This window comes from Triticum urartu, chromosome 1A (assembly GCF_056163025.1).
Source record: "Triticum urartu cultivar PI428250 chromosome 1A, HENAU_Tu73, whole genome shotgun sequence".
Lineage (NCBI taxonomy): Eukaryota > Viridiplantae > Streptophyta > Magnoliopsida > Poales > Poaceae > Triticum > Triticum urartu.
This window is the reverse complement of record NC_141873.1, coordinates 267606122-267628718: the sequence shown is the minus strand read 5'-3', so window position 1 is coordinate 267628718 and position 22597 is coordinate 267606122. Positions and strand designations below refer to the sequence as shown.

The 22597-nt window shown below is 47.9% G+C and overlaps 1 pseudogene; it reads left to right on the top strand.

Moving 5' to 3' along the window:
* The first annotated feature begins 12136 nt into the window (after window positions 1–12136).
* LOC147990818 (uncharacterized) lies at window positions 12137–20983 on the top strand (annotated as a pseudogene).
* The last annotated feature ends 1614 nt before the right edge of the window (window positions 20984–22597 follow it).

The following is a 22597-nucleotide window of genomic DNA, read 5'->3' as shown; positions in this document are numbered from 1 at the left end:
TGTAATCGTATGCAAGATATATAATAAAGTTTAGTTTGAGTTTTCTCTTTCTTTACTTTCTTGTTGCAATAAAAAGAAAGGAAATAAATAAAAGGAAAGGAAATAAATCAAAAAGATCATATGCTAATCTTATGGTAGGTGATGACACCACATAAGGAAAAGTATAAGTATAAAATTTTATTAGAGATTGACAAACATAGGATTGGTCAATGATGCAACTCATGAAAGAATTAATAAGGGAAGAGAAGATTCACATATAAATATACTATCCTGGAAATCTTTTGTGATTGTGAGCCCCCATCAAAATATTATATGCCAAAATTGTTGACGTTGGACAAAGAAGATAACTTAATGATTTATGTTTATTCATATTCACATAGAAGTTATATTGTCATAGATCCTTCAACATGTGGTGCTTGCCTCCTATATTTGCTAGCCAAAAATTCCGCACCAAGTAGAGATACTACTTGTGCATCCAAAAACCCTTAAACCCAAATCTTATTTTCAAGTGTCCACCATACCTACCTAAGGATTGAGTCAGATCCTTCAAGTAAGTTTTCATCGGTGCAATAAGGAAATAAAAATTGCTTCTAAAAATGTGAGATCATTTAGTGTAAGAGAAAATTGAGTGTTGTACGAACTTGTGACGGTGAATAATAAAAGCGACAGACTGCATAATAAAGGTTTCCATCACAAGGGGCAATACAACGTGACGTTCTTTTGCACAAAGGGGTTGAGCATACAAACAAATAAGTGCATGGCAACCTATGCTTCCCTCTGCGAAGGGCCTATCTTTTACTTTTATGTATTTACTTTTACGCAAAGAGTCAAATTTTTCTCTCTATTCCTTTTTATTTTTCTCCTTTGGCAAGCATCATGTGGTGAGGAAAGATCTAGGCACATATGTCCAGCTGAATACGGGCAGCATGAGTTATTATCGTTGACATCACCCTTGAGGTGAATACGCTGGGAGGCGAAACTATAAGCCCCTACTTTCTATGTGTCCAGTTGAAACGTTTTGCTCATGTGTATGCCGTGAGTGTTAGCAATCATGGAAGACTATATGATGGTTGAGTATGTGGACTTGCCTAAAGGCTCCGATATGTGACCCTTCCTGAAAATATGATGAATTGTAGTTGCAAAGTTGACTGAGAACATAATTTGTTTGTCTCTAATATAGTTTATGCTTCATACTTCGATAGTGTGATGAATTGTCACTTATTCATGAGAAGTCTATGATAAAAGTCTTATGTTTAAGTTTGTTGTTGTTATAATAATCAACATGATGCTCCTATGTCCGTATTTTGTTTTTATCGACGCCTCTCTCTCTCTCTCTAAGCATGTGGACATGTTTTTCGATTTCGGTTTCCGCTTGAGGACAAGCGAGGTCAAAGCTTGATGGAGTTGATACGTCCATTTTGCATCATGTTTTCCTACTGTTATTTATGATGTTTTTATGCATATAATGCTTTTTGGAGTAATTCTAATATCTTTTCTCTCATAATATGCAAGGTACACACAAAGAGGGAGAGTTCCGGTAGCTGGGAATGTGGACCTGGAAAAGCTATGTCAGGCTACCTATTCTGCACAACTCCAAACAAGCTGAAACTTTACGAAGAATTTTTATGGAATATATGAAGAATATTGGAGCAAATAAGTACCAGAGGGGGCCACCTTGTTGAGCGCAAGACACCAGGCCGCATTTGGGCCCCCAGGCGCGCCCTGCTGGGTTGTGCTCACCCAGGCCCACCTCCTGTGCCCATCTTCTGGTATATAGGTCATTTTGACCTAGAAAAAATTAGGAAAGGACACTCTGGACGGAGCACCGCCATCGGAACTTGGGCAGGAGCACTTTTGCCCTCCAGCGGAGCGATTCCGCCGGGGGAACTTCCCTCCTGGAGGGGAAAATCATCGTCATCATCATCACCGACAACTCTCCCATCTTGGGGCGGGGGGGGGGGGCAAATCTCCATCAACATCTTCAACATCACCATCTCATTTCAAACCCTAGTTCATTTCTTGTGTTCAATCTTGTTACCGGAACTATAGATTGGTGCTTGTGGGTGACTAGTAGTGTTGATTACATCTTGTAGTTGATTACTATATGGTTTATTTGGTGGAAGATTATATGTTCAGATCCAATATGCTAGTTAATACCCCTATGATCTTGAGCATGTTTATCACTTGTGAGTAGTTACTTTTGTTCTTGAGGTCACGGGAGAAATCATGTTGCAAGTAATCATGTGAACTTGATATGTGTTTGATATTTTGATAGTATGTATGTTGTGATTCCCTTAGTGGCATGTGAATGTCGACTACATGAAACTTCACCATATTTGGGCCTAAGGGAATGCATTGTGGAGTAGTTATTAGATGATGGGTTGCGAGAGTGACAGAAGTTTAAACCCTAATTTATGCGCTATTCCGTAAGGGACCGATTGGATCCAAAAGTTTAATGCTATGGTTAGGATTTATCCTTAATACTTTTCTCATAGTTGCGGATGCTTGTGAGGGGGTTAATCATAAGTAGGAGGTTTGTTCAAGTAATAACATCACCTAAGCACTGGTCCACCCATATATCAAATTAACAAAGTAGCGAACACGAATCGAATCAACATGATGAAGGTGACTAGATGAAATTTCCGTGTGCCCTCAAGAACGCTTTGCTTACTATAAGAGACCGTTTTGGCTTGTCCTTTGCCTCAAAAGGATTGGGCTACCTTGCTGCACTTTTGTTACTATTATCATTACTTGCTCGTTACAAAATATCTTGCTATCAAACTACTATGTTACTTACAATTTCAGCACTTGCACACATTACCTTGCTGAAAATCACTTGTCATTTCCTTCTGCTCCTCGTTGGGTTCGACACTCTTACTTATCGGAAAGAGCTACAATTGATCTCCTATACTTGTGGGTCATCACTGTACCACCAGACATCTTAGACACGTGAGAATAAATCAAGTTAGCTTGCTCTAGGGTCATACTTAACAACAACACGGGTACAATGTTGCATTGGTTGGCGTGGCAGCTGTTAGCTCTTTACAGATGTCAATTAAAGCCTCGAATGTTGACTCCTGCTTGAGTGTTACTAGAAGTAGGAGTACTTCTAGAAATCAAGATTTGTTTGTGGTTATTATTAAAAAAATTATTCTTACTAATTGAGATTTAGGGCATCATCAACGATGACCTGCAAACTAGACACCACATGCATCATGGACAGGGGTCCAGTCCGCGGACACGGATGTGGGAGCCGGCCATCCAATGTTGTCTGCTAGTAAAAGACAATTTGAAATTCAAATACGTCTCATCTATAGCGTATGCCAGATCACACTGATACGTCTCCAACGTATCTAATTTTCCAAACACTTTTGCCCTTGTTTTGGACTCTAACTTGCATAATTTGAATGGAACTAACCTGGACTGACGCTGTTTTCAGCAGAATTGTCATGGTGTTATTTTTGTGCAGAAATAAAAGTTCTCGGAATGACCTGAAAATTCACGAAGACATGTTTTGGAATTTATAAAAAATATTGGCGAAAGAATCAGCGTAAGGGGGCCCACACCCTATCCACGAGGGTGCAGGGCGCCCCTCCTGGGGCGCGCCCCCTGCCTCGTGGGCCCCCTAAGGCTCCACCTTCGCCATCGTCATCATCAACCTTCCTCCATCATCAATTTCATGATGCTCGCCGCCGTGCGTGAGTAATTTCATCGTAGGCTTGCTGGACGATGATGGGTTGGATGAGATTTATCATGTAATCGAGTTAGTTTTGTTAGGGTTTGATCCCTAGTATCCATTATGTTCTAAGATTGATGTTGCAATGACTTTGCTATACTTAATGCTTGTCACTAGGGCCCGAGTGCCATGATTTCAGATCTGAACCTATTATGTTTTCATGAATATATGTGAGTTCTTGATCCTATCTTGCAAGTCAATAGTCACCTACTATGTATTATGATCCGGTAACCCCGAAGTGACAATAATCAGGACTACTCCCGGTGATGACCGTAGTTTGAGGATTTCATGTATTCACTAAGTGTTAATGCTTTGGTCTGGTACTCTATTAAAAGGAGGTCTTAATATCCCTCAGTTTCCAATAGGACCCCGCTATCACGGGAGGGTGGGACAAAAGATGTCATGCAAGTTCTTTTCCATTAGCATGTATGACTATATTCGGAATACATGCCTACATTACATTGATGAACTGGAGCTAGTTCTGTGTCACCCTATGTTATAACTGTTGCATGAGGAATCACATCCGACATAATTATCCATCATTGATCCATTGCCTCTTTCCACATATTGATCTTTGTTTAGTTACTTTCCCGTTGCTACTGTTACGATTGCTACAAAAAGTACTACTGTTACTTTTACCACCATTACCGTTACTTCCATACTACTTTGCTACTGAATACTTTCCTGTAGATATTAAGTCTTTCAGGTGCGGCTGAATTGACAACTCAACTGTTAATACTTGAGAATATTCTTTGGCTCTCCTTGTGTCGAATCAATAAATTTGGGTTGAATACTCTACCCTCGAAAACTGTTGCGATCCCCTATACTTGTGGGTTATTACACACCAGCGCCAGATCATGTCATCGGCCAGTCACAACCAAAATAAGGCAAGTTTGCTTAGTTTTTACATGCCCAATCACAAAATAATATCAGTCGACAGTTCATGAAATCCGACACTCTTAATCTACTATCGCTGCCGTGTTGGTCGCCTCCACCTCCTTGTCAGCCGGCTTGATTTCCTCCTACTCCGCCCTCTCTAACTCATCCTTCTGCTGCTATAACATCTTGAAATGGACGGCTTGCACAATCATTCTTGCATCGTCATCCAACTCCGCTAGCTTCAAGGTGAGCATCTTCACGTCCTCCGAAGCGTCTGTGATCTCCACCTTCCTCTCCTTGATCATGGACCTCTTCTCTTCGAGCTTGCGCTTCTTCTCGGTCGCCTTCATCAACAAGTCAAACCTCTACGCCTTTTCTCCTCCTTGATGTCGGAGCGCTTGATGTATATCTCCTCCTTCTTCATCAAGATGTTCTCGAACCTCTCCGTCAGCTTGGGCGCCGCACCTTCTTGCTTCGCCCTATCCTCCTCACACTTCTTCCCCCTTAAAAATCTTCTAACCTTCTTGGGTGAGGTCGATAGGGTCACCGGTTTCTTTCTCGGTGGCTTGGGCGGTGGTCTTGGCTATGAAAAGGTTCCACTTTGTTTTCCCATTCAACTTCAACCAACAAGGCATGATGGTGAAGTTTTTCTTCTCTAACTTCTGGAACACACTACACACACGAGAAGGCTAAAAATTAAAACATTGTCAACAATACATATCTGGCTACAAAACTTTGCATATTCGGCTACAAATGATCTAGACAACAATGCATACATATTTGACTACAAAACTTTGCATATTCGGCTATAAATGATCTACACAAAAATGCATATATATCCAGCTACAAAACTATGCATATACGGCAACAAAACTATGCATATCCTGCTACAAATGATGTACACAAGAATGCATACATATACAACTACAAAACAATGCATATCCGGCTACAAATGATCTACACAACAATGCATATCCGGGAAGTGATGTACACATATTAAAAACTTACTTACACGGTGATTTCCACACCTCTAGGCCACCGTGCGATGAGTTGCCTCAAGTGGCCACAATACTTCGACACAGTCTCTTGGATGGTGTACCATGGTCAAGGAACTTTGATTCATGGTTGCGGATGACCACGTCGTAGTAGGGCGCAAAATGCTTGTGCTCATGGAACCAAGTATGAATGTTGGCCCAAAAGGTTGTGCCCTTTTGCTTAGTGCCATGGATTGGATTCAAGCTAGTAGCTGATGAGTCCAATATATGTAATGATTTTACTAAGTATTTTGTGCCTACTTGGTAGGCTTTGTGGAATTTTACCGCGTTAGTGCACCTCTTTTTGTTGGCAATCCTTCAGGTGACGTCTTTTGGACCATACATCATATAATGGAAGAAATACTCAGAAATGGTAGTGGAACCATGTATTTAATGTGATAATCACCTAGCATAAAATAATTAAGCAAGAAGGCCAAAGAAACAGCCATCGTCGCACTCCCAAAGCAAAAGACGGCGTTCCATATGATCGCGTGCACTTGTATGAGTGGTCGTATGGAGTGCCGCCACCACCGCCAGATCGACTACTTTAACCCCGTCGAATCGGATCATGGACCAGACGCCCAAAGACACCAAAAACGCATCCAAAAGGAAGAACCCTAGCCTCCAGAGTTCATCCACAGGAGGGATTGGCAAGGAGAAGAAGAGGATCCTCCCCATCGCGCACGAAGAGAGACAACATCATCACCACTGTCATCGTCATCATTATCCACTCTGTCATCGTCATTATCATCCACATCCTTATCATCTACAACATCAGGAACCCTAATGGATCCTATGGTGTATCATTTGAATCATTCATCCATGTATACCATTACCATTGCTATGTTGTTTGTTGTCCCCATATCCCTTAGTTCTCGGGGATATGGATGAACCTTGGTATATGTTGGATCTAAAACGTTATTACGGATATGAGATTCTATGGTGAATGCTTAGTTTAATAACTTCGCGAATGTTGTGAAGGGAGCCCACTCAACATTTGTGCCTTATGGCCACGAAGTATATCACCGTCGTTGTAAAGTGGTATGTTGCGGAGGTAATTCGAGGTGACAGTAAAAGCCTAATGCTCCTAACCTTTGCAATTGACTGGGAAATTACGGAGAACCCTTAGAGAGGCCACGTCCATGGGGTAACCCTTAATTATCATGAGCTGTAACCCTCTCAGGAGACTATGACGGTGGCGTGTGTGGCACGATGTCCACCTCGAGTAGAACATGTATTGTACCCGGTTCCACCCAACATAATCGTTAACAGTGGCTCAAGTATCCATTCCATACGATGCTTATGCATACGTGCGCTAGAAACATGTCAATGGGGATTCCGAACTCCCTGAGAACACCTTTCCCTTCTGCTGTTTCATCAGCCACTTTAATCATCACTCTTTATTTACTTTTTATGTCATTTTGTTACAAAGTCACTTCATTACTCAATATAAATTTAAATCCGCACTCACTTTGATTTAATTCTACAACTAACTGCATACACAAAAATATATAATTCACTAAAAGAGGCAAAAGTCTAATTCCTATGCTCCTTGTGGGATCGATACTCTTACTTCGAAAAGGCTACAATTAAACCCTCTGTACTTGCAGGCACTCAGTAGCCAGCCATGAATATCGACGACGATGTTCTTCAACGCCAACACCTTTAAGAAGGGAGCGATGCTCATTCGTCGCTGTCACTGGATCCAACCAGTTAAGGCCAGAATCTAGGTTTTCACCCTAAAGAAAAAGTACGAGCATATATGAGCGATGCCTTCAACAAGGTAAGAACATATAAACATCGCCATTGCCAGACATAACTGACTCAGGTCATACCTAAGCTTTCACCCAGAGCCCAAAACTGGGTACGCGAGAAGCACCACCATGGAAGTCGCTCATGTGTTGTCGCTAGCACTTTTCCACGATCTCATCAACTACATGTGATGCGATCACCATCGCTGTAGAACCATCACTATGCGTTAAGCCGGCATCCATAGTTTGCATCTCATAGCCGAGCCAACCATCAGATCTGGAGAGATGAACTCCGATCTTTCAGTGGTCATTGCCGTTGTGGAGCTCGGGAGGTCGCTGCATCACCACACAGTCTACAGCCCCCATTAGTAGGCTGACCAAGATCTGGATCACCAACACTGCCCGATGTACCATGCGCCGATAAGGGAGGCCAAGCCGACATCCAGCAAGGCCCAATCCAAGTGCGGCTGGAGGACGCACACACCCGCTGGTACCAGTCCACGGCCGTCAGACGGCACCACCCCAGCCAGTGCCCACCGAAAGGCCCGACGCTCTCTCAAAGGATCCACACACCCGCTGGAACATGTCCAAGCCTGATTGCGGCACTACCCCAACCCGCGCACGCCCTACCATGCATGCACACCCCCACCATCATCGCATGAGACCAGCTGCTAGGGACCGTGACATCACGACCACCCAGCCACTGAGCCCCACCATCGACCGCTAGGACCTCGTGTCCCAGCGCGCGCCAGCGCGCCGCCCACCTCTGTCCTCACAAGATCCGGGTGTCGCCAAGACAGGAAGCCCCGCCACCGCCGTAGGTCACACATGCTTCGCTCAACGGCATCCTCCGGCGGCGGTGCGATGGGAGGAGGAGGGGGAAAGGGTGGTGGCCCTAGGGTTTGTGGAGGCTCATCCGAGCCGCCCTGGGCAAGACGATGCAGATGGTAATATGTAGATATATGCATATATGTGTTGTTCCAAATGCAGATAATGCAGTCAACGAGTTCAACTGAAGTAGTATGTACACATTCTTGAATATATTACCGAGTAGATGTCCAAGGGGTGTGCTTTGGGTTCTCTAACATTGTTGACGATAAATTAGTCTTTGAACCTAATCAGGGTTTTACCCATTTATCCAAATGTTTAATGGTCATTTAAGTCTTTCATATATTATGTTTACATGCCAGAAATCGCTGATATGGTTGAACCGTCCAAATCTCTTATTTTCACATGTTAAAATATTGAACTAAATGAGAGTTTGGCTCTCGAGACATGCTTTGAACAGAGAATTAAATTTTGTTTCAAAAAATATGACTAATAGTTGTTGTGAGTTCGCCTTAATGAAGGGGGTGGTCACACATCGCTGAATAAGTTGTCGAACTGGCATGGTTGGATTGTCCAAATCTCTGATTTCACATGTTAAAACTGTTGAACAAAATGAGGGTTTGTCTTTTGAGACATGCTTTGTACCAAGTATTAACTTTTTTATTTTTAAAAAATATGACTAACAGTTGTTGTGAGTTTGCCTTAATGAAGGAAGGAGTCACACCTTGTTCAATAAGTTGTCGAACTTGACTATTATTTGTTACTGCAATTGTTCGTGTTATACAACTGATATGTACCTTAGATAACTGCATCCTTCAACTGATATGTACCTTCGATAATTGCATCCTTCTATCGGACTTTCAGGAAGAAGATTTTCTATTTTTGGAGATGTTGCCTTCTCAATTTATGCACAATGTCGCTGCCTCATGGTAAAGTGGTGACTACAACAACGTGAACATTCTCATTCTTTCAACAACATTCTATCCCAAACTTGGAATTTACTTTGTTGTTCTTTTGATTTTTTTCATCGCGATTTAATTTATTTATTTGCTTTGCTTCTTCGGCATGTTATATTTTACAATATATTGCTTGAAGTGCCTAGAATGACATACGGAGAAGTATGCAAAAATTGCAGTGACATTCTTTAAAAGTCAAAAATTTCATTTTCATACCTCGAATTGTCAACATTTGCAATATGTAGCATCTATTAAATTAACCCTAACAACTATGTCCCTCTTTCTTATGGCTGGTTTATATCTGCATTTCTTTGTTTACATCGTTTGATAGTTTGCTACAACTATTAGGGCATCTCCAGCCGCGCCTCCAGGAAGGCCTCCCCAGTCATTTTTTTTGCGCCGGCGCCGAAAAATCGGCCCAGTTGCGCCCCCAGAAGTCCGATTTTCGCCGGCTTGGGCCGAAAACAGCGCCGGCGGACCCAGGCCGAACCCGGCGCGCTGGGGGGCGCCCGGGGGCGCCGGGGCGAACTGTTTTGGTGCGAAACAGCCGCGGGCCCGCCGCGTCAGCGACTCTACCCTTTTCTCGCCCCTTCGTCGTCCTCATCGCCTCGTTTCCCGCGGCGAATCAATGCCAAAGCTGCCGCGCTGCCGCGCCGGTCAGCCTGCGCCATTGATGCCTCACGGGCGGCGCAGTGAAGACCGGATGATGCGCATCCCTCGCACTCCCTCGCCCGCCACGCGTACTCACGGCGGCTCGCGCATGGGCGGCGCCTCGGCCTATATAAGATGCCCCCAGCGCACTCGGCGACTCGTACTCTCTCGCCGTCGGCGTTCCTTCCTCTCCTCTCTCTCGCCGTCGTCGTTCCTCCCTCTCCTCTCTCTCGCCGTCTCCAGCACCCATGGCCGAGTGCTTCCCAGGCGACGGCGCGGCGGCGAACGGTTTCGGCCGCCGCCATCTTCACGAGAGCGAGACTCGCCTCCTTTTCGAGGCCGAGTACCCGGTCCCGCCGGACATGCGGGTACCGGGGCGTGGAGGATCAGCGCCGGTGGCGTGCCGGTGCCCCCGATACCCACCGGCGCGGCGCGGCGTGGCGTGCGGAGATCGCACGCATCCGCTCGTCCCTGCCGCGTGCGGCAAGGGAGGGGCCACGGTACGTCCCCGACAGCCCGCTCTGGGAGCCCTACTTCCGCCGCTGTCACATCGAGCAGCTCGAGGCCACCAATGGCGTCGAGCCCTCCGGCAGGCTCAACGCCGTCGGCCGGCGTCGGTGGTGGGGCGTGCCCGGGCGCACGTTGGAGGCCGTCCTCGAGTACATCGAGGGCGGCAACACGCCGCGCCTCGAGTACCCCGCTCCCCCGTCCTTCACACGCCGCCGGGGAAGCTCCTGGACCCCGAGGCGCATGGAGACCGGGGGGTCCTCCTTCTCGTCCGGCGGCTCCCCCTGCCTCCACCTCCGCCCCGTCAAGCCGGAGCCCCAGGGCGCGCCTGTCAGCGCGCGCACCCGCAGCTCCGGCGTCCGCATCGGCGACAACGCCTCCCCCACCGGCCGCTTCGTCCTCATCGAGCCCAAGCCGGAGCCCGGCCTCCCCGTGGAGTACGAGGAGATAGCTCGGCGTGGCTTCTCCGACGAGGACGCCCTGCGGTGGGCGCGGGACGACTACCTCCGCGACGAGATGGTCCGGCAGCGCCGGGCCCTGGAGGAGATCGCCGGCCGCAAGCGTGGGCGCGAGGACGAGCACGGCGTCGTGGTACTCAGCGACGATCACGACGACGCCCCCGGACCGTCCAACCCGCCGCGCCAACCGGGGGAGGGATGCAGCAGGGACGACGGAGGCGTCGGCGGGGGCGGCGACGACGACGACGACGACGACGATGACTACACGCGGTTCTACCGCCTCCTCGGCATGTAGAACCGCGTGGGCGGGCGGCGAGGGAGACGGCAGGGGTAGCCCGCGGTAGTTTTTCTCTTTTTTTGTAAAGTATGTTTAAATTTGAACGAACTCGCCGATGTTTGCATTAAATTTGAGTCGTGTTTGCGCTGTATTTGACTTTTTAAAAAACTCGTGGGGGGCCGCGACTGAGGGGCATCACACCCTCAGTGTGCGGTTTAGCGCCGGTGCATCTCAGAGGGCAATTTTTTGTCCCTTCTGAAGGGCCAACGGCTGAAGATGCCTTTAGAAAGAGAGGCTTGTGATGCATTGTGGCTGAAGGCACCGCTCGGGGCCAGCTGTAAGTGTGTGACCCGTTTGCGAAGAGCTGTTGACCTCAACTGCAATGTATGTTTGGCGTGTGTATAGCCTTGTGTGTTTGATGTGTCGGTATTCTAAATTGTGGGCTACTAAACGTAGTCAATTGCCTCTGTAATTAACTGTTTACGTAGGTAGATGTAGCACTACTGTCCATGTTTGTGTGTGCGTGTGTGCCTTTTTCCCCTCACGTCTAAATCATGTACTCAATAAATTAAACGATTGCACCATCATCATAAAGAAAAATAATGAGCCTAGCATAATTAAAGCCCGTGACTTACCGACCAACAATGACAACAACAAAACAAGAAGCGTGCGAGACCTTCTAGTCAATGCTCTAAAATCCAAAATTATAAAAAGAGAACTCCTTCAACCTGCTCTTTCTCAACCTCTTTTACCCTTTTTTCTTTAGTGGTGACTCCTTCAACCTTCCAAGGAAATGAGCAGACAGGTATGGCAAAAACAAAGCAATACATCTATATCTATATCTGTATCAATATAAAAAGACCAAAGAAACAGATTCAATTGATGTTAGCCATCAAACTGAATCAATCCAACAACCTATACTGCTCTAATGACAAGTGTTTAACGTGTTTAACATGCAATTAATATCATATCAAATATTGCACTAATCACAAAATTAACACACAAATAATACCTAATATTCATGTATAAATAATATATTGTTTAAATATTAACGTGCATTGTATGTGCGCATTTACTAGTTTCCCAAGTTACAGTCGTAGCCCGAACGGTTGCAAGCATCAACTCTTCTACCACCGGTCAGCGCTCTCATATCAAATGTCCACTCTCTGTAGAAGAGCTCGGACCACAGGCAATGCCCGCGATGACTGCAGCTGCACTCCAAATTGAGCACGTACTCCCATGACATGGTTGACGAACGATCCTCATCCACTGCTGATTCTCCGAGAGAGATCGAGATGAGGCGCCATGATCACCGTCAAGCAAGTGCGTCCAGCCGAGACACTCTCCGGCTCGCGCTTCTTCTCTTCCTGCTCCTGTCGTCCTCGCAGCTGCGCGGCGCGAGCTCTGCGCCCGGCGATGCAGAGGCGCTCCTGGAATGGAAGGACAGCCTGCCGCTGACCGCTGCCGCCGCGGGCGCTCTGGCCTCGTGGGACCGGGCGGCCGCCGCCAACTCCAGCTTCGCGGTGTGCTCGTGGCACGGCATGACGTGCGACGTCTTCGGCAGGGTCGTCGGCGTCGACGTGTCTGGCGCCGGCATCGACGGCAGCCTCGACGCTCTGGACCTCTCGTCCCTGCCCAGCCTCGGCAGCTTCAACCTCAGCTACAACGCGCTGGTCGGGCCGTTCCCGTCGAACGTGTCCGCGCTGCTGCTTAACATCACGTCGGTTGATTTGTCCAACAATAATTTTTCCGGGCCAATCCCGCCGGCCTTGCCTGCGTACATGCCCAACCTCGAGCACCTCAACCTTTCTTCCAACCAGTTCGCCGGCGAAATACCGCCGTCGGTCGCCAACTTGACCAGGCTTCAGAGCCTCGTTCTTGGCAAGAACAGTTTTTCCGGCGGCATACCGCCGGCGCTCGGTTCCATCTCGAGGTTGCGAGTGCTTGAGCTGCACAGCAACCCGCTGGGCGGCGCGATCCCCGCCTCTCTCGGCCAGCTCCGCTCGCTCGAGCGCATCAATGTCAGCATCGCTCAGCTGGAGTCCACCCTTCCGACGGAACTCAGCCACTGCACCAACCTCACCGTCATTGGCCTCGCGGTCAACAAGCTCTCCGGAAAGCTGCCGGTGTCGTGGGCCAAGCTGAGGAGAGTACGAGAATTCAACGTCTCCAAGAACATGCTCACTGGGGATATCTTGCCGGACTACTTCTCGGCGTGGACACGTCTCACGGTGTTTCAGGCGGACAAGAACCATTTCATCGGCGAGATCCCCGCTGAGGTCGGCATGGCGTTGTTAGGCGATCTCTCTCTAATACTCCATTGATTCAGATCCGAGCTACAATTCAAGAGGAGGAAGAGGAATTGGGGAAGAAAGTACAGATACACACGCAAGCCTCGCGGCCAATTAGCCGTTTGCCAGCGCCTACCCTCTCACACACACACTACAACCTCTTTAAGTAGTGAGTCCACTAGGCCCATTCTGGCCCAGTGAGCCGAGTGGGCAGACAAGGCTTCCTTCTGGGCCGGCCCGTCACTTGAATCAGCTTCTCGCGCTCATCTGATGCACTCCTGCTGGCCTGATCGCTGACAATTCCCCCTTTCTTAGAAGCGGCTTGTCCCCAAGCCGGAGCCCTTGAAAACATTTGCTTCAACGTCTCCTTATCTTCCCAAGTGGCGAGTTCATCAGAAGAATCACTCCAACGAACCAAAACTTAAACCAAAGAACTAGAACCACGTCTAATCACTCGCTGTTGCAAAATCTCAACAGGCACCTGAAGATGAGCATTAGAAGAAGGCAGTTGTGGAAGTGCTTCGCAACCAGGAGCCAGGACCTTCTTCAACAGTGAAACATGGAAAATCGGGTGGACCTTACTAGAAGGAGGCAAGGCCAGCTCATAAGCCACTTCTCCCACACGAGCAATAATCTGGAAAGGCCCATAAAACTTAAAAGCCAACTTATGATTAGCGCGTGGAGCAACATAAGACTGTAAATATGGTTGCAACTTGAGGAACACAAAATCCCCAATGTCGAACGAAAGCTCAGTACGATGCTTATCTGCCTGAACTTTCATTCGCTGTTGCGCACGAGACATATGCTGCTGAACTGAATCGAGGACCACCTTGCGTTGATCAAGCCATTGTTTCAGATCTTCAGACTAAATTGTATCATCAACAGAAATACCAAAGTGACGAGGAGTATGCCCATAAACAACCTCAAAGGGTGTTTGCCCTGTAGCCGAATGCCAATTCGTATTATACCAAAACTCACACAAGGGTATCCATTGTGCCCAACGAGTGTGATGTGCACTGACAAAGCATCAAAGAAAGCATTCTACTTGCTGATTCACACGTTCAGTCTGGCCATCCGTTTGTGGGTGTCTAGCAGAGCTCATGCGAAGCAAAGTGCCTGTCTTAGCAAACAACTCCTTCCAAAGAAGGCTAGTAAACACTCGGTCACGATCTGACACAATGGAAAGTGGCATGCCATGGAGATGATAAACTGCATTCAGAAACGCTTCAGCCACAGACACAACAGTGAAGGAGTGTTGCAAGGGAATGAAATGACCATACTTTGTCAACTTATCAATGACCACCAACAAACAATTATACCTGCCAGATGTGGGGAGACCTTCAACAAAATCCATAGACACCATTTCCCAGAGCAATGTTGGAATTGGCAAGGGTTGCAACAAACCAGGATATGGTATACGTTCGGGCTTAGCTTGCTGACAGATCAAACAATGTTGCACAAACTGTTTAATAAAACCTCGCATTCCTGCCCAACGAAACAACCGTCTCACACGTTTATAGGTGACAGGAAAACCAGAGTGTCCACCAATTGCACTATCATGGAAAGCACTGACCAATTTATGATGCAACTGAGGTTTAGCACCCACCCAAATGCACTGATCAATGCGCAAAATACCAGCTCTCAAGGAAAACTTCTTATCAGATCGAGGATCAATTGCCAATCGTTGCAATAATGCACCAGAAAAGGGATAATCAACATAGCTTTGAACGATATCTTCCAACCACAATGGTTGAACAGAAGAGATATGATGAAGTTCAGGGAGTATTTCTTGTGCAGTGTGGGGCCTCCTAGATAAAGCATCAATAGCTCTGTTCTCAACTCCTTTTCTATAGCAAATGGTGTAAGTCAGACCAAGCAATTTAGTCAAAGCTTTTTGTTGCCAAATTGTATGCAAACGCTGGTCAGACAAACTGGCCAAACTCCTCTGATCTGTCTGAATAACAAATTCAGATAACTGCAAGTATTGTCGCCAATGATCTACAGCAAGAAGTATAGCTAAATACTCTTTTTCATAAACAGAGAGTGCCTGATTCCTCGGGCCCAAGGCCTTACTAACATAAGCTAAGGGGTGACCATCTTGCATAAGAACTGCTCCAATTCCCACATCGCAAGCATCTGTTTCCACAATAAACTTCTTTGAAAAATCAGGAAGTGCTAACACTGGTGCTGAAGCAAGAGCTTCTTTGAGGGCCACAAAGGACTGTTGTTCCACATTTGTCCAATGGAAGCACACCCCTTTTTTGAGCAACAAGGTGAGGGGCCTACTAATAACTCCATAAAGCTTAATGAACTTCCTATAATATCCAGCCAAGCCCAGAAATCCCCTTACCTCTTTAACAGACACAGGAACTGGCCAATCCTGAATAGCAGAGATCTTAGTAGGGTCAGTGGACACACCTTCACCACTGATAATGTGACCTAAATATCCAATTTCTTGCTGAGCAAAAGCACACTTGGATAATCTGACTTGCCATTGATGCTTAAGTAACAACTGAAGTACTTCTGCCAAATGTTGCAAATGAAGTGCATAAGTAGCACTAAAAACTAGAATATCATCAAAGAAGACCACTGCACATTTCCTCAACACAGGGGACAAATCACTATTCATAGCAAACTGAAAAGTGTGAGGCCCCCCAGTCAGCCCTTGTGACATAACCAAAAACTCAAAATGCCCATTATGAGTTTGAAATGCAGTCTTATACTCCTCTCCAGGGGCAAGCCTTATCTGATGATAACCTGATCTTAAATCCAATTTTGAAAACCATGAAGAACCAGCTAACTCATCCAAAAGCTCATCAATCACTGGAATTGGATATTTGCATTTAGCAGTAATAGCATTAAGATGCCTATAATCAAAAACAGGCCTCCAAGAATGGTCCTTCTTTTGTACCAACAACATTGGGGAAGAAAAAGGGTTGCTACTAGGTCGAATCACACCAGAATCCAACATTTCTTTCACTTGCTTCTCCAATTCATCCTTCAAAGCAGGAGCAACTCTATATGGTCTGATGGCAACAGGACCAGCTCCAGGAATGAGAGGGATTGTATGATCATACTTCCTTCTAGGTGGTAAACCGGTAGGGGCTGCAAAAACTGGAGCAAATTTCTCAATAAGCTCTTGAATTTCCTGAGGTAATTCAGACAAAACCATTTCTTCAGTTACTAGCAAAGCTGACAGTTCCATTACTGCACACAACTGAGGGCTAGCATCTGCACCAAGAAATGTAACTAGAGTATGGTCTTTCTGGAAGGAAATCCAATGTTCAGCCCAATCCACTTGCATTGGGCTATGAGCAACAAGCCAATCCATGCCCAATATGCCATCATAAGTCCCCAATGGAAAAACCTTAAACTGACTAGTGAAATGATAACCAGCACAAGACCACTACCCTGTTTTTAACTGACGAGAGCAAGGAATAAGTTTACCATCAGCCACTCTGACCATGGAGACTGGCATGTCAGAAACACCTGATAAGGAAGCAGCTACAACTGCATCAATAAAAAGTATGACTACTACCAGAATCCACTAAAAAAATACAGAGTGCGTCCTTGCAACTGAATTCTCAGCTTCATAGTGGACACAGCAGGAACAGTAGGATCACCAATAGCAGCTGCAGATAATGTCATAGCATTAACTTCATTAACCATGTATTCCTCTGAATTACTGAATTCATCAGGCCAACACTGTACACATTCCAACATCTCTTGAACCACATGTAACTGAATTTCCTGCTTACATTTATGATCTCGAGCCCAACGCTCACCACAGACAAAACACAATCCCTTAGACCTTCTGAATGCACGCAAAGCTGACAATCTGTCATCAGTTGCGGGCGATTTCACAGTGTCAGTTACCTTCTTCTCCTCCAAAACTTTACTTGGGCCTGAGCGACTCGTTCCAATCAACCCTGACGATGTTGAGCGAGAAACAAATGGTATGGGCTGTGTCAATGAACTGGTTAATTCATCTGACAACAAAGCCAAAGCATATGCAGAGTCCAAATCAAGCGGCTGCTGAATGCCAACCAACATGCGCACTGCAGGTGTCAACCCTTCCATGAAACGAGTCACATAATGCACTGTATTGGGGTGATCCTCATAAGCAGTTAACTGATCAAACAGTTCTGAAAATTGCTCAACATACTCTTCAACAGTGCTAGTTTGACGGATAGAGCAACAAATTTTGGTGCTTATTACGGCCAAAACGGGACATCAACAAACTACAAAACTCTGACCAAGATGCATTAGGTGCTCTACGCTGAACAGACTCCAACCAACGAGCAGCAGACCCATCAAACAAAGATGAAGCAAAAGAGACCCACTAATTATGCGGTGTGTTCCAAAAACGGAAATAATCCTCACATCTAGTCTGCCATAACTTCGGATTGGACCCATCAAACCTAGGTAACTCAATCCGAGGGCCAAATCCAAGTGCCTCAACAGGGAACTGACGGAAATTCTCCTGAGGTGTACTGACGTGCCTAGGAGAATTGTGCTCTGAATGCATACCTCGAACCTGAGGGGGAACGTAGTTGGGAGCCGATCCATCAAACCCAGCCGTGGTAACTTGCACCGGCTGCTTGCTAGCAGACGGATCTCGCGGTGACGGAGGCGGTGTGGCCCCAATTTCTCCGCGGATCTCGTCGAGGTCGATGCTGAGGGCGAGCTTGACGTCGTCGATCCGCCCCGAAAGCTGATCCAACTTGGTGTCGAGCTTGGCAAGCGCGGTCACCGTCGCCTCGTTCCGCTCGGAGGAGCTCTTGGCGAGGGTGGTGTCGAAATCCGCCCGTAATAGCTCGTACAACGCCTTCGTCTCCGGTGAAATTCGATCCATAACTTCAGCGCGTCGGCGGTCGGCGAAGCGAGTGTGGTGGGGGTGGCGAGGGAATTCCAGGATAGGAGGCTCTGATACCAGATTGTTAGGCGATCTCTCTCTCTAATACTCCATTGATTCAGATCCGAGCTACAATTCGAGAGGAGGAAGGGGAATTGGGGAAGAAAGTACAGATACACACACAAGCCTCGCGGCCAACTAGCCGTTTGCCACCGCCTACCCTCTCTCACACACACTACAACCTCTTTAAGTAGTGAGTCCACTAGGCCCATTTTGGCCCAGCGAGCTGAGTGGGCAGACGAGGCTCCCTTCTGGGCCGGCCTGTCACTTGAATCAGCTTCTCGCGCTCATCTGATGCACTCCTGCTGGCCTGATCGCTGACAGGCGTCGAGGCTGCAGTTCCTCTCCTTCGCGACCAACAACCTCTCTGGCGAGATCCCGGCGATCATCGGAAGTCTGACAAATCTGAGGCTGCTGGACCTCGCCGAGAACGAATTCTCTCGTACCATACCACGGACCATCGGCAACCTCACAAGATTAGAGACTCTTCGGCTGTACAACAACAAGCTCACCGGCCGGTTGCCTGACGAGTTGGGGAACATGAGGGCGCTGCAGAAGATATCCGTGAGCACCAACATGAGGGCTTGTCCGGTTGCCGAACCTCATCTACATCGTCGCCTTCGACAACTTCTCCGGTACAATCCCGCCGATTTCCAGCCGCCAGCTGACCGTGGTAAGCATGGCCAACAACAACTTCTCCGGCGAGCTGCCACCAGGGCTGTGCCTGAGCGCCTCCCGCCTCATGTACCTTGGCCTGGACAGTAACCAGTTCGCCGGCACCGTGCCTGCTTGCTACCGCAACTTGACCAAGCTGGTACGCATCAGGATGTCACGTAACCGGCTTACCGGCGACGTGTCAGAAGTCTTAGGATTGCATCCTAACCTTTACTACATCGATCTCTCCGGGAATTCCTTCGGCGGCGAGCTCCCGGAGCACTGGGCTCAGTTCAAGAGCCTCTTGTATCTGAACCTGGAGCTCAACAAGATCACCGGGACAATTCCTCCCGGTTTCGGTGGCATGCCTGCACTGAATGATTTGAGCCTCGCATCGAATCATCTCGCCGGCGTAATCCCTCCTGAGCTCGGCAAATTACAATTGCTCAAACTGAACCTGAGTCACAACATGTTGTCAGGACCGATCCCTCCGACACCAGGGAACGTCACAACAATGCTGCTGCTGGAGAAAATGGACCTGTCTGGGAATGAGCTCGACGGCGGCGTGCCCGTGGAGCTCACGAAATTGGACCGCATGTGGTACCTGAACCTGAGCAGCAACAACCTCACCGGAGCGGTGCCGGCTCTGCTGGGCAAGATGAGCTCGCTGAGCGACCTGGATCTCAGTGGCAACCCGGGCCTGTGCGGCGACGTAGCCGGTCTGAAATCTTGCAGCTTGTATTCCACCGGTGCCGGAGTTGGCTCACGGCGACACATCACCAAGCTGATACTTGCTGTCACCATGTCTGTTGTCGGCGCGCTGCTCTTCTTCGTCGCTACAGTGGCTCTCGTGCTCGTCCGCAAGAAGACGCGAACCGACGAAAACACGGAGGAGACAACGGCGAGCGGCAGCGGCACGACGGATCTGCAGGCGTCCATATGGAGCAAGGACGCGGAGTTCTCGTTCGGCGAGATCCTGGCGGCGACGGAGCACTTCAACGAGGCCTACTGCATCGGCAAGGGCAGCTTCGGGAGCGTGTACCACGCCAAAGTGCCCGGCGGCCACTCCCTCGCCGTGAAAAAGCTCGACGTGTCGGAAACAGGGGACGCGTGCTGGGGCATCAGCGAGAAGAGCTTCGAGAACGAGGTGAGGGCCCTGACGCACGTCCGCCACCGGAACATCGTCAAGCTCCACGGGTTCTGCGCCACCGGCGGGTACATGTACCTGGTCTACGAGCGCGTCTAGAGGGGCAGCCAAGGGAAGGTGCTGTACATGGGCGGCGAGCGCAGCGGCGAGAGGTTCGACTGGCCGGCCAGGATGCGCGCGATCAGGGGCCTGGCGAGCGCGCTGGCCTACCTGCACCACGACTGCTCGCCGCGGATGATCCACCGCGACGTCTCCGTCAACAACGTCCTTCTGGACGCCGAGTACGAGACGCGGCTGTCAGACTTCGGCACGGCCAGGTTCCTCGCGCCCGGCCGCTCCAACTGCACCAGCGTGGCCGGCTCCTATGGATACATGGCGCCAGGTACGTACACCCGCTACGCACCCTGAATTGTGCTCCGTTACTGCTTGCAAGCTCGCTGCTCACATTTGTCGTCGCGTTTCTTGCTGCAGAGCTCGCCTACTTGAGGGTGACGACCAAGTGCGACGTGTACAGCTTCGGCGTGGTGGCCATGGAGATCCTAACCGGCAAGTTCCCGGGCGGGCTCATCAGCTCACTGTACAGCCTCGACGAGGCGCAGGCCGGTGTCGGCAAGTCGGCGGCGCTCCTGCTGCTTAGGGACCTGGTGGACCAGAGGCTGGACGGTCCCGCCGAGCAGATGGCAGCGCAGGTGGTGTTCGTCTTCGTCGTGGCACTATCCTGTGTCCGCACCAACCCCGACGCTCGCCCGGATATGCGCACCGTGGCTCAGGAGCTCTCCGCTCGCCGGAGGTCCACCTTGGACAAGCCGTTCACGGCGATCATGATCGGCGACCTTGTTAGTTCGCGAGTATGATATGTGCTGGTTAGTACTACCATTTGTACAGGTTTGTATTGTTTTTGGCGGTGGTTCTGTATTGTTCATTCCATTCGTTCGTTTCGTGTAAACATCGGTACTATGCCTGACCTGGTAGGTGATCGTTTGCACTGTAATTAAATAAGGTTGTGTCCACTGTCTAGGAGGCTCATCTAGATGTCACATCTAAGTTGATGTCATCAATTGATTGTTATGCCTTTTGTTTGTTTGTCTGGTTTTTCTTAGGACCATCATGTCTACTTTATTAAGTTGATAATATAGTTACATCGTTTGCAATTGCATTCACCGAGAAATCAGGGGGTTCATCGACCCACTTACAAGAACTATCACTATTATATGCAAATTTAGTTAAACATGTGCCGCTTCATTCGTCTCCCAGACATAGTGCATGAATTGAACGGAACCTAGCATTCTCGTTGCAATAAAGCAATCAGCGTAGATCGCCCCTCCTTGACTCCAGATTCTGTCTTCTCCAGAACATGCGTTGATCACCTCAAGAGAATCTGATTCAATCTGAATCAAGTGAAGTCACATCTCATCGGCGAGCAGAAGCCCCTGATACACCGCCATTGCCTTGATAGAATGTGTATCAGTAACATGTTGTAATGGCCTGCAAGTCGGTGCCAGAAACACCTCGTTATTATCTCTAATTATTGCTCCTGTTGCACCCTTATTCTCATTAGCATAGAATGAAGCGTCAACATTTACTTTAACTGTTCCTTGAATTGGCTTCTCCTATTTCTTCCCAATTCGGATTACCCGAGACCTTGTAGATGCTGCTCTTTGAAAGTTTAGGCATATTGCACTAACCACCAGTGCACTTTTGTTTGTCTGGGGTTGTTAGCGATGTTTGTTTTAATGTATTTTTTCTATGACTTCTCTCCTCGGCCCACCGGACAAACACGCGCCCCCTCCTTGTGGTTTGTTGTTATTGGGCATGGACCTGGTTGTTGTTGTTGTTGTTGTTGTTGTTGTTGTTGTTTATATGATCTAAGCAGTAATAGTTCCCTGCTTATGTAAACGTGTACAACTCCGTCAGTAAGACCCTGTTACTATTGTTGATGACATTCCGGTAGCCACCGGTGGGCGAGAACTTTGCCTATTGGCCCGCCTCATTTCAACGAGCAGGAAATTGGTTCTCTCCGTCCCTCGCTCTTGGTACCGATGTTGTTGCCAACATTGCTGGCAAACTGTTCTCTGACGAACCTTGTATCATGATCACACAAGATGTCGCCACCCCTCTTATTCATCATGGTGGTATGTATGTTGGTCACTTTGATTTTGACCATCCTAATGAATCAGAAATGCTTGAGTCCTCAAATACATACTGGTGCAGTATGCCTTGCCTTTCTGTAGCACTTGCGACTGCATATTCTAGTTGCCCATGTGATCTCTTATCATTCTACCTCGAGCCTGCCATTCCTTTGAATTCCTTACGGAAACTCTCTCATTAATTGTGAAGTTTCGTGTAAATTACTATGTAATCCTTGTATCCAAAATCACCCTTGCACTTGACTTCGTATGCATTTCCGCGAGCCACCTTCTTTGAGATGATACATTCCGGTATCAGATGCAGGATTCATTCTTCGACACTCTAGGCCTCTCTTACATCATGCATTGGGCATTAAATGTTCTCTA